Here is a 12,381-nt window from a genome sequence, read left to right on the forward strand (position 1 = left end):
AAACTCAGACATGCCAAGTGCTGTGGTATTTTTTACCAAGAAGGACAAAAATCGAGGATTTTCCTATCTGATGACTCGAGGAAGTTACTGTATGTATATCCTCTACGTCACGTACATTAAAGGCCTATTTATAAATATCCTTATCTCTGAATTTTTCCTCAATAAAACATAACCCTTTTATTCAATCTATAAATAACCCCTTTATATTACACCCTTCTATAGGTAAAAAATGTATAAAAATGGTATTTAAAAAATACCTTATTTTGAATCCACATGATACACACATATTCATGAGCAACTTACTTGAGTCTGATGCTTCCTACTCTTGCTGACACTACCTGGGGACTGAGCTCCTATACCTTCGAGGCTAGTGTAACTCATTTGGAGTAAGGATGCTACTCACTTGCAATGATTGTAAGGAATTTTTTTGGTCTCTCACACCTACAAGAAAACCTAGCGCGCGCGCGCGCACACACACACACACACACACACACACACACACACACACACACACACACACACACACACACACACACACACACACACACACACACACACACACACACACACACACACACACACACACACAACTGCAAATGTAATTGAGCCTTCACTCCCCTTCCCTTGGGTATTAAACCCTAGATCTAGTGGCTGAGTGTTGCCCTGTTTGTGCTCTTGCCTTGTCAATGGATTCCAACCCCTTTTTTCCTTTGTTTTTGCCCTATTATGTGCATGTTTGTAGCAACAATCCTAAAATAATTCACTTAATTTCTTGGTCCTTTTCTATTCTAAATGCAACAAAAATCACAACTCGAGTAGTAAAAACCTACATGCCTACTCATTAAAAACTAAAAATACTTACTTTCTTCAAAGATTAAACTCCCAAATATCCTAATTACATGAAGCATTGGCTCAGGGATAAAACCGTACTTCGATGCTCTATTTGAAGTGTGCAAGTGCTCAAGCTTGAATTTGTTAGTCCCGGCAACGGAACCAAAATGAAGTGGGAGCTCGTGCTTGACCGCCAAGACCCACAGACTGCTTATTGCTTCAAGCGAGCAACAATCCTACGAGTGTAGTGAGCTTACCTTGATGCCCATTTGAGTAGCCTCCTCCCTCAAGCACTCTTGTAGCTCCACAATCCGAGATGCGAGCTCAATCAAGCTCAATCCTCTACCTTTAAGATCCATCCTCCATAGCCATGCATGTGAGACAAGAGAAGAGAAGAGAAAATAAGAAGAGAGAAAAAGACGAAGAGCTTCTCCACCACGGTTCCTCACCCTCACACACTCACTCCCTCACACTCTCACACTCCCTCTCTCAAACACAAGCACAAACACAAGCAAGGAGGAGAATAGAAAAAGAGAAGAAGAGAGCCACTTTAACCACACACTGAGAATGAGATCTTCCATTCACTTTTTGGTTTTTATACATACCCTTATCCCTTGCGGCACCCATCCCCTTTTTACGTGATTGGGCATCTTGCCAAGGTCCTCTTTTCCTACTCCCTTCTATTTACATTATCCCTTCACATGTGCCTGTCTACTCTTTACAATTTGCGTTGGGGGTAAAGGCGCCTCCGCCTAGCCGCCCCTGTATTACTACACTGACAATCACTGCCACTGCACACTGCAGGTGGCAAGCGCCCATCACCATCACTTTATTCTTTATTCTTTTAGTGACAGTTTGAATAAAGGAAGGCCCAGTCACACATTGTGACTGTTGGAGTTCCCATTTCTCGTCTCTTTCTTTCTTGCTCTTGCTCTCCCACCATAGCTCTCGAGTGCAAGCTTCGATCCTTCTCACCTTAACTGGTATCAGAGCACAACTTCCCGACTCTTAAGCTTGGCTCGTGGCATTCTCAGCTTCCCATTGACTCCCCACTTGCATTGGGTCTCCTTCCTGGAAGCCATAGCTCATTCTCTTGAGCTCCCGTCACTCCTCTGTTGAGATATCGAGCTCCACTCGTGATACGCCAGGGTGACCGTTGTGTATTTATGTCACCGACTTGTCAGTTGCAGACGCGGTTGGTACACCGCCCATGAATAATAGCTACATTATAGCTATCCTTATCTACTCTAGTTCGTGGCTCAGTTAGTATGCCACCTTAGTTATTTGAGTTTGGTTTGAGACCCATATATAGGGTTCTTCTATTTCTTTGTAAGTGAGTTCTTTTGGCTTACACAACTAAGAAGAGGAAAACTGTTTTCAGCCTCCACCCTTGTGTGTATTCCCCCATTGTGCAAGCAAGAAAGCTACAAGTGAGACTCCTTCCTTCTCTCCCACAATCTTGACATGGTATCAGAGCCTTGTTCGTGGTAAGGAGCTCAAGAAAGCAAGCCAAGCTCGCGGTGGTCTGGTAAGAGGAGCAGTGTTGCTTTCATTTTCTGTTTTGGGAGCAGATCTCTGCAGGTAGCACAGCCGGAAATTGCAGGAGTGCATTGTCTCAGGTTGAGACGCCCTTCGCGGTGAAGCAAGAGGGTAGTATATGTTGCGGGCAAGGGCTTTAGCCCTTGGCGACCCTATTTTTTTGATTTGAGGCCATTTCGGGGCCTGTTTTGAAGGCGGAAGTTTTCTGCACGCACTCAGGAAAAGGCCTGTTTTATGTTGTGCGACCACTGTTCTACAGGTCGGTGAAAAGTTACTGTAGAAATTGCATCGTATGCTTGTGCGCAGAGACATTGGGAGTTTCAGAATCATCCTTGATTCCTGTTTATGCAAAATCGTCACTAGGAAGTGACTGTGTGGTCAAATACCACTTTCGCCAGTTTTGCAGATTTACCCTTGTGAGGGTGAAGCTGAGTTTTTGCAGTGACAGAATTTTTTGCAGGATTCTGTAATGGCGTCTGATTCTCTTTCACAGATTGTAACTGAAAAGCTTGACAAGAACAACTTCCAAGCATGGAAGTTTAGAATGACGAATTTCCTTATGGGAAAAGGATATTGGGAATTTGTTGCAGGAAATGAAGAAGAACCAGTTCTTCCTGATGTTCCCAATCAACAGCAAATGCAAGCATTCAAAGCATGGCATGAGAGAGCCAGGAAAGTTATGTACTGGTTGTCTATCAGCATTTCAGACTCTATGATTGTGCATATTCAGGATGCAAGTATGCCAAAGGAGGCATGGGATACTCTGTCAAAGATGTATAGCACAAATACGCAAGCCAGGAAAATGCAGCTTAAGCAAGAGTTGCACAATGTGCAAAGAGAAAATATGAGCATCAATGACTACCACATGAAGGTGAAGAAGATTGCAGATGCACTTGCTTCCATTGGGTCGCCAGTGGAAGATGATGATTTAGTTTCTGTGACCTTGAATGGTCTAGGAAAGGATTATGCACAGTTTCGGACATCCATTTCAGTTCGTGAAAGATTTCCTGATTTTGAGGAGTTGATTGCTCTTCTAATTTCTGAGGAGCAGAGAAATGGTGGTGCATCTTCTTCAGGAGGAACTTCAAAAGAAGCTGTCTTCTACTCAAATGCTGGAAGAGGTAGAGGCAGAGGTAGAGGAGGCCGATTTGGAGGCCGTGGTAGAAATCAAAATATGCAACAAACTCAAGAAAACCAGTCCTATGGAGGAGGACGTGGTAATTCTAGAGGCAGGGGGAGCCAAAGAGGTCGTGGTGGATGGCAAAGAGGCCAAAATGCAAACAGTAATGTTGAATGCTACTACTGTGGTAAAATGGGTCATATGGCTAAAGACTGCTATAAAAAGCAAAATGACATCATGAATGGAAAACTGCAACAAGGAAATTATGCATCTTCTAGTAGACAGGGTGATGACAGAAATGAGCATTTGTTCATGGTGCAGCACATGAACAATTCTGTGACAAGTGCAGAAGAAAGCAATGATGTATGGTATGTTGACTCAGGTGCATCAAACCACATGACAGGTCATGCAGAATGGATGGAGGATGCAAGGAAAATGAAAAAACTAGGATTTGTGGAGACTGGTGATGATCCTGCACATCCTATTGTGCAGATTGGAAAAATTCATTTGTCTATGCAGGATGGGAAAAAGAAATACCTGTCCGATGCATTTCATGTCCCGAATATCACCAAGAATCTGGTTTCTGTTGGTCAAATGGTTGAACATGGCTTGCAGGTCAGATTTAATCCTCATGGATTCTTTGTTGAGGATATGAAAAATAAAGGTCGCTTGATAGCAAAAGAAAAGAAGAAGGGCAGGATGTTTACGTTGGATGCAGACATGTCTGAATTGAGTGCAGCAATGTTTGCACATGGGACCGGTGTAGTTGCAGATATTGATATCTGGCATAAACGTATTGGTCATGTTAATGTACAACGACTTAAATCAATGCAGGCCCAAAATATTGTTGCAGGATTGCCCAAATTCAAGGTTGCAGAAATGCATAAGGTATGTGAAGCCTGTCAGTTTGGAAAACATGCAAGGAAACCATTTCCTAGACATGTTCAAGAGAGTGAGAAGCCATTGGAATTAATCCACTCTGATGTGTGGACTACTAAAGCTGCATCTCTTGGAGGCTGTCATTATTTTGTCACTTTTATTGATGACTATAGCAGAAAAGTTTGGGTATATTTTATGAAAAAGAAAAGTGAAGTTTTTGGGCATTTCAAAACTCTTAAAGCTATGGTTGAAAAGGAAACAGGCCTGCAGATAAAATGCCTAAGGTCAGATGGAGGGGGAGAGTACCTCTCAAATGAGTTTGCAAGGTTCCTGCAGGAGCATGGCATAAAGCAGCAATATTCATGCAGTCATACCCCACAACAAAATGGAATTGCAGAAAGGAAAAACAGGCATATTGGAGAGGTATCTCGTGCCATGCTCAATGAAAAAGACTTGCCAGATTTTTATTGGGCTGAAGCAGTTGCTACAGCAGTCTACATAATGAACAGGACTCCCACTGCAGCAATACATGGAATGACTCCAGAGGAGAGGTATACTGGTAGGAAACCAGATATTTCTCATTTGAAAATTTTTGGTTGCATTGCCTATGTACATGTGCCAGATGAGTTGAGATCCAAGTTGGATCCAAAAGCTGAGAAGTGCATCTTTATTGGTTACTCTCTGCAGCAAAAAGGGTATAGATGCTATAACCCTTCTACTCGTAAGTTTACAGTGAGCAGAGATGTTGTTTTTGATGAGATGAGTAGCTGATATAAACCAGTAAATGTGATTGATGATGTAGATGCACAAAATGGTAATGCTGCACAGAATTCACAGCAGCAGTCACAAAATATTAGTGGACCTGGAGCATCCTCTAGCAGTGGTTCACACTCTTCACCATGGATAGGCAGATTGAGATCAGGAGAATCTTCTCAAAGCAATGCAGATAGTGGCATGCAGGTATCACGAAAAGGAAAAGAGAAGGTTGATCAGCCCATGGTTGATGTGAATGCAGGTCACTCTTATGTGGATGGTGAATCCAGTGGCTCAGAACAGAGCATTGATGATGAGTTGGGTATTCCTTCTATTGTTACACCTGGAGTAAGGAAGACCAGGGATGTTTTGAGAGCACCTGGGAGTGAACCTACTTTGCGTAGGTCTACGAGAGCTAGGTATCCTGTGGATAGGCTGAAATATGATGGATTTACAGCCATTCACTATGCATAAGAAAAATGGGAGAAAGCCATGGATGAAGAAATGGATGCCTTGGAAGCAAATGCTACATGGGAGTTGGTACCTTTGCCTAAAGGTAAAAATGCAATTGGCTGTAAGTGGGTTTATAAGGTGAAGCACAATGCAGATGGTTCTGTGAACAGATACAAGGCAAGATTAGTAGTCAAGGGGTATGCACAAACATATGGCATTGACTATGAAGAAACATTCAGTCCGGTTGCAAGGATGGCAATCGTAAGAGTAGTCATTGCTATGGCTGCATCAAAGGGATGGTCTTTACATCAGATGGATGTAAAGAATGCCTTCTTGCATGGTGATTTACAAGAAGAGGTCTATATGGAGCAGCCACCAGGTTATGTGCATGCTCTTCATCCTGAGTTTGTTTGCAGGTTGAAGAAAGCCTTGTATGGCTTGAAGCAAGCACCTAGAGCATGGTCTGACAAGATAGGACAGTATCTTGTCACTATTGGCTTTCAGATTTCCAAGGCAGATTTCTCACTTTATGTGAGAAAAACAGAGAAAGGTATTATGCTACTTGTCATTTATGTTGATGATTTGATTATGACAGGTGACAGTGATGAAGATATCCTTCATGTGAAAATGCTATTGAAGCAGAAGTTTGAGATGAAGGATTTGGGAGAGCTGCGTTATTTCTTGGGCATTGAGGTGATTAGATCACCAAGTGGGATACAGCTCTTGCAGAGGCAGTATGGATTGGACATGCTGTCCAAATATGGGATGACAGGCTGTAAGCCTATTTCAGTTCCTTTGGAGCAGAATGTGAAGCTGAGCACAGATGCAGGTGAGCTTCTGGAAGACCCTACTATGTACATACGCATAGTAGGAAGTTTGATTTATATGACTATTACCAGGCCAGATTTGAGCTATGCTGTTGGATTGGTAAGTCAGTTTATGCAGGCTCCAAGGAAACCACATTTGGATGCGGCTAGACGCATACTCAGGTATGTGAAGTCCACATTGCAGTATGGACTATTTTATGAGACTGGGGTTCAGATACAGTTGCATGGATACACTGATGCTGATTGGGCTGGTAGCATTTCTGATAGACGATCTACCAGTGGATATGTGTTCTCTTTTGGGAGTGCTGCAGTCACTTGGAGCAGCAAGAAACAGCCTACAGTTGCCTTGTCGAGCACAGAGGCTGAGTACAGGGGTGCAGCAATGGCTGCATGTGAGGTAGCTTGGTTGCATAAGCTACTTTATGATATGCATCAGTCTACAGATGGGCCAGTTGTCATTTATTGTGATAACATGAGTAGTATACACTTGGCAAATAACCCAGTCTATCATGCTAGAACAAAGCACATTGAGGTGCATTATCACTATGTGTGAGAGAGGGTTTTACTAGGTCTTATTGATCTAGTTTATGTCAGCACAGAGGATCAGGTAGCTGACATATTTACGAAGGCATTGGGCGCAGAGAAGCTGCGCAAGTTCAGAGACCTGCTTGGTGTGCAGGAATTGGGATTGAGCTCGAGGGGGAGTGTTGAGATATCGAGCTCCACTCGTGATACGCCAGGGTGACCGTTGTGTATTTATGTCACCGACTTGTCAGTTGCAGACGCGGTTGGTACACCGCCCATGAATAATAGCTACATGATAGCTATCCTTATCTACTCTAGTTCGTGGCTCAGTTAGTATGCCACCTTAGTTATTTGAGTTTGGTTTGAGACCCATATATAGGGTTCTTCTATTTCTTTGTAAGTGAGTTCTTTTGGCTTACACAACTAAGAAGAGGAAAACTGTTTTCAGCCTCCACCCTTGTGTGTATTCCCCCATTGTGCAAGCAAGAAAGCTACAAGTGAGACTCCTTCCTTCTCTCCCACAATCTTGACATCCTCAGCTTCCCGAGCTTCTTCCCGGCCTATTGAGGCACCATTAGGACATTAACATTGAGTTTGCTTCATTATTTTAGAGTTTTATTTCAGTCCACAGGTCTAGGTAAATAGGGTTTTCAAAGGTTGTGGGCAGCCATAGCTCACACCTCTTGGAGCTTCCTTCACCTGGATCTTGCTTCCAGCCTATCAAGGCTTGCTGAGGCTTGGTGTAGGACTTCTTTGGCCCCCATTTGTGCCCCCTTTGGGCCCCATTGTTGACACGTGGGATAGCAGATCCCCTAGCCAGCTCACGCTTTTTTGCGCTTGTTTCAAAATTTGGCCCAAAAATCACTCTTTTTGTCATATCTGGGGCATTCAGAATCCGATTCAGGCAAGGTAAGAGTCTAAGTTGGGGTTTTGGCATGCTCCAAACACGATGGTGATGTTGGATTTGGTAAATTTTGATGACAGAATATTTTGCAATAGATTTCAGGTTTGAGACAACATGTATTTGTATGCCTATGGCTTATGTGATGATTCTACTGATATCTATTGATACCGTACCATTTGTGAATGTTATGCCTCTTATGTGCATTTGGAGCTGATTTAGCTCAGCCATTGACTGTTTTGAACAATCCCAGTCCAAAATAAGGCAGCCACCTATTACTTCAATTTTATGCTTACAGGTCTTGGCATTTGATGCCCGATTATGCCAAGTTGGTGCCTATACATATGGGAATGTATGCCTATGGTTTGCCTACGGATTTGAGCTTGGATTGAGCACTGATTTGCTCAGTTTATAGAGGTTATATGCTGATGGAAACTTGAGGGCTGAAGCTATTCATGCCACAATTGGGTTATGCCTATTGGTCAAGGGTGCTCCCGGCTACTCGATATGATATCATGATGTATTTGGACTATGCCACATGTCTTGTTTATGCCCTGGAATGATTTTGAGTCGAGATTAGAGCTTGATTTGGGTTTGACTGTCACTTCTTTGCAGCTGTCGTTTCATCTATGACATGGTTTATGCCTAGGCTACCCAGTACGGGTTATGATGTCTTGGTGAATGCTTTATGCTTTGGCTGTGGATGGCAGTTGTTTGAGTTCGTCTCGACATTCATTTGAGTATTCCCTTGAGTAGTTGGACATTGAGTTGGATTTTTCCATTATGACTTGGCTTTTTCCATTACGACCTTGGATGCTATTGAGGCATTGTCTTGGTGACCTATCTTTGGTACTTTGACTTGGTTTGCTTGAGCTATTGAGCTCGTTTATCCGCCTTTTGAGCCAGTGGGAGCATCTTGTATGCTTGACCGACATTGAGCAGGAGGTTTATGCTATTTGAGCATTTTACAGATACTTGAGACTTTGGGATCTCTTACACTTAAATGTTGCATGGTTCATGCACTAATATCTTGGAGTTGCTTTTGACCTGAGCTTGGACTTTGCACTCTTGTGAGCATACAACTACTGGTATCAGGTCTTGCCAGTGTTATGTATACTTTGCCCTATTGTCTAGGGGGTATGCCTACTCTCACTGACGGATTGTTTGGTGCTGATTTATGTCCGTTTATGGCTGGTCATGTCTTGGCTGTCATTTCTTGACTTGGTGCAGTGATTTGGTCAGCAATTGCTTCTCATAGTACCCTGCTGTCATTTATTACAACAAGCATATAACTCTAGACTGACATGGATTTTTCATGCTGAAATATTCTGAAATGATGTACTTTCACTAGTACTTGGTGGGTAGCAGCTTTGGTTACACTTTTCTTGCCATTTTTCTCTCCATTTTGGTGATTTTTTGGTAATTTTCTGTAGTAAACATCAAGCAGTTTTAAATTGTCTGCAGTCTTCCAGTCTGCATTATGGCGAATTCGTCACTGATCATGCTATTTTCAACATCACTAAGCTTGATGGTACGAAATACTCTTATTGGAAGAGCCAGATTTGGTAGGTGTTGGTGCAGAAATTGCAGATCAAACCTTTGAGGTTGAGCAGGCATTCGTCTGCAACTATGCCAGATGAGGAATGGCTTGAGCTTGATGAGTTATACAAGTCCACTATTGTATTATCTCTCACAGAACAAGTTCATTACAATGTATTTGAGGAAGAATAGAGTGCATGGCAGCTGTGGGATAAAATCAAGAATCTCTATGACAAGAAAAGTCCAGCGAGTCAAATGTATTGACTGAAGCAGCTTATGGATCTGCGCATGAAGGAGAATGTGACTATGTCTGCTCACTTGAGCTAGTTCCATGCTATACTCAAGAACTTGACTTCGCACGACATCACTTTTGCAGAGGATGTCACTCCTCTTTTCTTGCTTGGTACTCTTAATGAGTAATTTAACCGTAAGAATTTGGATGCCTCTCGTGTGTCGCATGCTATGACAATTAAAGGCATGAATGATGGATATGGAAAGCATGGCAGTAGCAGTGGCCGTGGATGGGATTCTCAAAAATCTCAGTCCAAGTCTCGTGGGAAGTCACGTAGAAAATCCCGTGGCAGGAATGCAGATGTTACTTGTCACCATTGTGGGAAAAAGTGCCATATTAGGCCACAATTCCATGAACTGCGCAATGAAAGGCGCAAAGATAAGGGGAAAGACAAAGTGCAGGATAAGTCTTTTGATCGCAGCATAGTGCCTGCAAAGTCTAGTGTTAAAATTGAAGAGATCAATGTTATGCAGCTTGAGGATATTGATGATGATTTTATCCTTATAGCTTCTTCTAGTGCTTCACAGATGACAGAGATACACTCTATGTATGCACAATGTTGGCTCTTGGACTCAGGTGCGTCCTTTCATGTGACACCTTGCCAAGAGTGGTTTCATTCATACCGTACTGTTTCGGGTTTCACGTGACACCTTGCCAAGAGTGGTTTCATTCATACCATACTATTTCGGGTTCTGTGCGCTTGGGTGATGACAACTCTCTTGATATTGTGGACATTGGTGATGTTAGGCTACAGTTTCCTTCTCGCAGCAGTTTTGTTATGCTGCAGGATGTACGTCATGTACCTTCTTTGACACGCAGTCTCATGTCAGCTGGATAGCTTGATGACGCAGGTTATCATGTATCTTTTGGAGACTCTGCATGGAAGATCACTTGTGGCAGTCTTGTGATTGTGAGAGGTGCCAAGGCTGGCAGCCTCTATCCCTTGATTGTATTCGCTTCTTACCTTGATCATGTTTTGTCTGTGGGTTCTATCCCACATGTGTCTCTTTGGCATGCCCGTTTGGGCCATATGTCTTTGAAGGGAATGAAAATGCTTTCTGGTTTGCAGTACTTACCGCCCCTTGATTATGCATGTTTTGATTCATGTGAGCATTGTCTTTATGGTAGGCAGACTAGGTCTATGCATAAGAAGTCTGGTAGGCCACGCATGAGTGAGCCCTTGGCATTGGTACATTCGGATGTCTGTGGGCCCATGCCTTGTCAGTCTATGGGTGGTGCGAAGTATTTTGTTACTTTCATTGATGATTTTTCACGGAAAGTTTGGGCTTATTTCATTAAGCTGAAATCCAATGTCTTGGCTGTGTTTCAGAGATGGCTTGACTTGGTTGAGATCCAATCTGGGTATAGGCTAAAATGCCTAAGGACAGATAATGGGGGTGAGTATGTCTCACGTGATTTTGAGCAGTTATGTGATGAGAGGGGTATTAAGCATCAATTGACCGCCCCCTCCTGTTGAGATATCGAGCTCCACTCGTGATACGCCAGGGTGACCGTTGTGTATTTATGTCACCGACTTGTCACTTGCAGACGCGGTTGGTACACCGCCCATGAATAATAGCTACATGATAGCTATCCTTATCTACTCTAGTTCGTGGCTCAGTTAGTATGCCACCTTAGTTAGTTGAGTTTGGTTTGAGACCCATATATAGGGTTCTTCTATTTCTTTGTACGAGAGTTCTTTTGGCTTCCACAACTAAGAAGAGAAAAACAGTTTTCAGCCTCCACCCTTGTGTGTCTTCCCCCATTGTGCAAGCAAGAAAGCTACAAGTGAGACTCCTTCCTTCTCTCCCACAATCTTGACATGGTATCAGAGCCTTGTTCGTGGTAAGGAGCTCAAGAAAGCAAGCCAAGCTCGCGGTGATCTGGTAAGAGGAGCAGTGTTGCTTTCATTTTCTGTTTTGGGAGCAGATCTCTGCAGGTAGCACAGCCGGAAATTGCAGGAGTGCATTGTCTCAGGTTGAGACACCCTTCGCGGTGAAGCAAGAGGGCAGTATATGTTGCGGGAAAGGGCTTTAGCCCCGGGCGACCCTGTTTTTTTGATTTGAGGCCATTTCGGGGCCTGTTTTGGAGGCGAAAGTTTTCTGCACGCACTCAGGAAAAGGCCCAGTTTTATGCTGTGCAGCCACTGTTCTACAGGTCGGTGAAAAGTTTCTGTAGAAATTGCATCGTATGTTGTGCGCAGAGACATTGGGAGTTACAGAATCATCCCTGTTGCCTGTTGATGCAAAATCGTCACTAGGAAGTGACTGTGTGGTCAAATACCACTTTCGCCAGTTTTGCAGATTTTCCCTTGTGAGGGTGAAGCTGTGTTTTTTGCAGTGACAGAATTTTTTGCAGTGTTCTGTAATGGCGTCTAATTCACTTTCACAGATTGTCACTGAAAAGCTTGACAAGAACAACTTCCAAGCATGGAAGTTTAGAATGACGAATTTTCTTATGGGAAAAGGATATTGGGAATTTGTTGCAGGAAATGAAGAAGAACCAGTTCTTCCTGATGTTCCCAATCAATAGCAAATGCAGGCATTCAAAGCATGGCATGAGAGAGCCAGGAAAGTTATGTACTGGCTGTCTATCAGCATTTCAGACTCTATGATTGTGCATATTCAGGATGCAAGTACACCAAAGGAGGCATGGGATACTCTGTCAAAAATGTATAGCACAAATACGCAAGCCAGGAAAATGCAGCTCAAGCAAGAGTTGC

The sequence above is a fragment of the Lygodium microphyllum genome, chromosome 27 (assembly GCF_053477565.2).
Source record: "Lygodium microphyllum isolate KBCC chromosome 27, Lygodium_microphyllum_v1.1.10, whole genome shotgun sequence".
NCBI lineage: Eukaryota > Viridiplantae > Streptophyta > Polypodiopsida > Schizaeales > Lygodiaceae > Lygodium > Lygodium microphyllum.